Raw genomic sequence first — 5,000 nt, forward strand, 5'->3', positions numbered from 1 at the left:
ATTACACTCCTTCACTCATAGTATTACCAGCGTTACTTTAGCGTTGCTCAGTGTTACTCATGTTACTAGTTTTTCTCTTGCTGATAGTGCGTTACCGAGGCGTTACTTATCGTTAGTCGTGTTACTGTTCTTCACTCTATTACCACCGTTACTCTAGCGTTACTTGTCGTTACTCCTGTTACTATTCTTCACTCACAACAGCGTTACCCAAGCGTTACTCCTGTTACTATTCTTCACTCATCACCAGCGTTACTCAAGCGTTACTTATCGAAACTCGTTACTATTCTTCCATCACTATTACCAGCGTTACTTAAGCGTTACTCCTCTTACTATTCATCACTCACAGTCTCCAGCATTATTCTAGCGTTACTCCAGCGTTACTTATCGTTACTCGTTACTATTCTTCCATCACTATTGCCAACGTTACTCTAGCGTTACTCAAGCGTTACTCCTGTTATTATTCTTCACTCAGTCACTAGCGTTACTCTAGCGTTACTCCAGCGTTACTCCAGTTACTATTCTTCACGCATAGTATTACCAGCGTTACTTTAGCGTTACTCAAGCGTTACTCTTGTTACTATTCTTCACGCACACTATTACCAGCGTTACTCTAGCGTTACCCAAGCGTTACTCCAGCGTTACTCAAGCGTTACCTTCTCCCCCCGAGTTTGGAATGGAGCTCTGGGCTGAGGACGTGTTATATCGCTCTGCCATCTCTCTCTCTCTCTCTCTCTCTCTCTCTCTCTCTCACACACACACACACACACACACACACACGAGAGAGAGAGAGAGAGAGAGAGAGAGAGAGAGGTAAGGTAAGAAGGAGCCAATATTATCTCTGGAAATAGTCAACACCATCACTCCTTCACTTACCTTCTTCATTCCCTCATAATTTTCTTTCCTTCCTTCCTTCCTTCCTTCCTTCATTCATTCATTCCTCTTCCTTCCTTCCTTCTTCCCTCCTTCCTTTATTCGTTCGTTCCTTCCTTCATTCATTCATTCCTCTTCCTTCCTTCTTTCCTCCTTCATTCCTTCTTCCTTCCCTCCTTCATTCCTTCTTCCTTCCCTCCTTCCGTTATTCGTTCGTTCCTTCCTTTCATTCATTTATTCATTCATTTATTCATTCATTCATTCTTTCTCTCTTTTCTTCCTTCCTTCCCTCCCTCCCTCCCTCCCTCCCTCCCTCCTTCCATCCATCCATCCTTCCATCCATCCATCCATCCATCCATCCTTCCTTCCTTCCTTCCTTCTTTCCTTATTTCCTTCCTTCCTTCCTTTCTTTCATTTTTTCCTTCTATCTTCCATCCTTCCTTCCTTCCTTCCATCTTCTATCCTTCCATCCTTACATCTTTCATCTTTCCTTCCTTCCATCCGTCATCCTTCCTTCCTTCCATCCTCTACTTTGCATTCGTTCTTTCATTCTCTCATCCTTTCCTTCATTCCTTCCATTTCTTCCTCCATTCTCCCGCAGCATTTCAATCCCTCCCTCCCTCCTTCCTTCCTTCCTTTCTTTCTTTCTTCCTTCCTTCCGTCCTTCCTTCCGTCATTCGTTCCATCCTTCCTTCCGTCGTTCGTTCGATCGTTCGTTCGTTCGTTCGTTCGTTCGTTCCTTCCTTCCTTCCTTCCTTACTTTCTTCCTTCCCTCCCTCAAAACCATATTTCCTTTACTCTCTCTCTCTCAGCAAAAACGAAAGAAACGATGATGAGAGAGAGAGAGAGAGAGAGAGAGAGAGAGAGAGAGAGAGAGAGAGAGAGAATGAAGTGTTGGAGGAGGAGAGTGATCCTGTGTTGACAATTTTTAGAGATAATATTTGCTTTTTCCTACCTTACCTCTCTCTCTCTCTCTCTCTCTCTCTCTCTCTGTCACACACACACACACACACACACACACACACACACACACACACACACACACACACACACACACACACTGGCACTTAGGCAAACATAGATGCACATAAACATTACACTGTACATACATACATACATAAACACGCGCACAATCCCGAGTATATTTGCACACAGATTAGCATACATGTGTACGTATATACATGCATACACAGTGGCTTCCTCTTTCCAATGTACATAATATAAGACCCGCAGATTCTCTCTCTCTCTCTCTCTCTCTCTCTCTCTCTCTCTCTCGTGCAAATATTATTCTCCGAAGCCCAAAGTTATTTATCTGCAACTGACCACGTTTTTAAGTAACTAAGAGAGAGAGAGAGAGAGAGAGAGAGAGAGAGAGAGAAAGGAGAGAGAGAGAGAGAGAGAGAGAGAGAGAGAGAGAGAGAGAGAGAGAGAGAGAGAAAGGAAAGAGAGAGAAAGAGGGAGAGGGAGAGAGAGAGAGAGAGAGAGAGAGAGAGGTTGTGGGGAATTTATCAGTATCATTGTTTAGGGATAAAGGAAGAATAAAGAAAGCAGTATGAAGAGAGAGAGAGGGAGAGAGTGAGGTTGTGGGGAATCTACCACTATCATTGTTTAAAGAAAAGGAAGAATAAAGAAAGCAGTATGAAGAGAGAGAGAGGGAGAGAGAGAGAGGTTGTGAGGAACCTACCACTATCATTGTTTAAAGAAAAGGAAGAATAAAGAAAGCAGTATGAAGTAAGAAAAGGGGGGAGAGTTTGAGCAGAATGTTGTGATCCTGTAGAAGAAAGAAAATGGAAACGAGCACAAAAATATATACGGAAGAAAACTGAATAAGATGATAAAAACAAAAAATATTTATATAGCAAAGAAAATGGGAAAAGATGTTTAAAAAAATCTTTATAATAATTAAAGGGGGGAAAACTATATATAACATAGAAAATGGGAAGAAATGAAAAAATGAAAATAAAACAAAAAATGGAAAAGGATGATAAAAATATATTGAACTATGAAGGTGGGAAGAGGTGTGTAAAAAGAAAAGTATATATAAGGAAGAAAACGGGAGAAAAATGTAATTAAAAAAGAAAAATTACGTAACAAGCAAAGTAGGAAAAATGATAAACAAGAAAAGTATATTACAAAAAGTGGGAAACTATTAGAAAAGAAAAACTATATATAACAAAAAATGAGAAAAAATACAACAAATCTAACAAGCAAAGTGGGAAAAATTTTAAAGAAATAATGTATAACAAGAAAATGAGAAAGAACAGTAAAGAAAAAATATGTAACAGAGAAAATGGGAAAAGATGATTAAGAGGAGAAAACATATATATAAAAAAAGGAGAAAGGAAGAGAAAGCAGGAAACAGTAACAATAAAAAACGTAAAAAAACAAAAAAATATTAAATGAGAAAATTGCTAAAAAAAAAAAGAAAAGTAAAGCAAAATGAAATCCATGAAATATTAGAAGCAAAAACAGAAAATGTAAGAAATAAAAAAAAAACGAACCGAAAACTGGCAGTGAAAAAAAATAGGAGAAATTAAACAGAAGGAAAACTAAAAATTACAAGATAACAAAAATAAATCGCAAACATGAATATGCTCAGTAAACATGTAGCCGTTAATTTGGCTGGACGTCATTTTTCACTGCAGGGTAAACCAAAAAAATGGTTTAAAAAAATGAATACATGAAAGCAAGAAAGGAAAAAAAATCAAGAGGGAAGAGACTTGCGTTTTTTTTTAAATTTATCAAAAAAAATTGGGGCAGTAACTCCAAGGCAAGAAAAATAGCGCAGAAAAAGGAGGGAAAAAAATAAAAGTGAAACTGACAAGCATGGAAAAAAAAAACTAAATGGAACAAAAGAATTCTAAAAAGAGCAAAAGAAAGCTAAAAAGAGCAAAGGAAAGCAAAAGAAAGCTAAAAAGACCAGAAGCTTAAAAAGAGCAAAAAAAAGCTAAAAAGAGCAAAGGAAAGCAAAAGAAAGCTAAAAAGGCCAGAGGAAAGCTTAAAAAGAGCAAAAGAAAGATAAAAAGAACAAAGGAAAGCAAAAGAAAGCTATAAAGACCAGAGGAAAGCTTAAAAAAAAGCAAAAGAAAGCTAATAAGAGTGAAGGAAAGCAATAAAAGAGCAGAAAGCTTAAAAAATAGCATAAGTCAACTAAAAGGAAAACAAAAAGGAAAAGGCTAAAAAGAACAAAAGCTAAAAAGAGCAAAAGAAAGCAAAAAACGCATAATAGAGTTAATAAGAGCAGAAGACAGCTAAAAAAAAAAAAAAAAAGGACAGCTAATAAGAACAAAAGAAAACCAAAAAAAAAAAGCAAAATAAAACAAGTAAAAGCAAAAGAAAGATAAGAAAGCAGAAGAACAAGAGAAAGTTAAAAAGAGGAAAAGCTAAAAAAGAGCATAGGAAAGCTAAAAAGCAAAAAATGGAATAAAAGGAAACAAACTAAAAAGCAAGAGCGTGCTAAAAACAGCAAAGGAAAACTAAAAAGAGCAAAAGATAGCTTAAATGAGTAAAATAAAGGTAAAACAAAGCAAAAGAAAACTAAAAAGAGCAGAAGAAAGCTAAAAAGAGCAGAAGAAAGCTGAAAAGATCAAGAGAAAGCTAAAAAGAGCAAAAGAAAGCAAAAAAGAGCAAAAGTACTGATAGAGGATATCGCATTGTATACATTTTTAATCAGTTTGGCAAAAGACAGTGTTTTTCAGGACTGAATCTGTACGAGAGAGACAGACAGACAGACAGGCAGACAAATAACAAGCAAGAAATCAAGAGAGAGAGAGAGAGAGAGAGACAGAGACAGATAGATAGACATACATACAGACAGACAGACAGAAATAACAAGGAAGAAATTAAGAGAGACAGCAGACAGACAGACAGAAATAACAAGGAAGAAATTAAGAGAGAGAGCAGACAGACAGACAGACAGAAATAACAAGCAAGAAATTAAGAGAGACAGCAGACAGACAGACAGACAGACAGAAATAACAAGCAAGAAATTAAGAGAGACAGCAGACAGACAGACAGACAGACAGAAATAACAAGCAAGAAATCAAGAGAGAGAGAGGAAATAATGAGCAAGAAATCAGCAGCAAATAGCCAGAAAGACAAAATTACATGAACAATGAAAAAAGCAAAAA

At 36.9% G+C, this 5,000-nt stretch overlaps 1 protein-coding gene across 6 annotated transcripts in view; it reads left to right on the forward strand.

Moving 5' to 3' along the window:
* The window catches only part of rdgA (retinal degeneration A), a 429,656-nt gene that overhangs the window by 332,134 nt on the left and 92,522 nt on the right, over nucleotides 1-5,000 (forward strand). The window lies entirely within an intron of this gene.

Source organism: Coenobita brevimanus, chromosome 112, assembly GCF_032717465.1.
Source record: "Coenobita brevimanus isolate Jiangsu-jjx chromosome 112, ASM3271746v2, whole genome shotgun sequence".
In the NCBI taxonomy this organism is placed as follows: domain Eukaryota; kingdom Metazoa; phylum Arthropoda; class Malacostraca; order Decapoda; family Coenobitidae; genus Coenobita; species Coenobita brevimanus.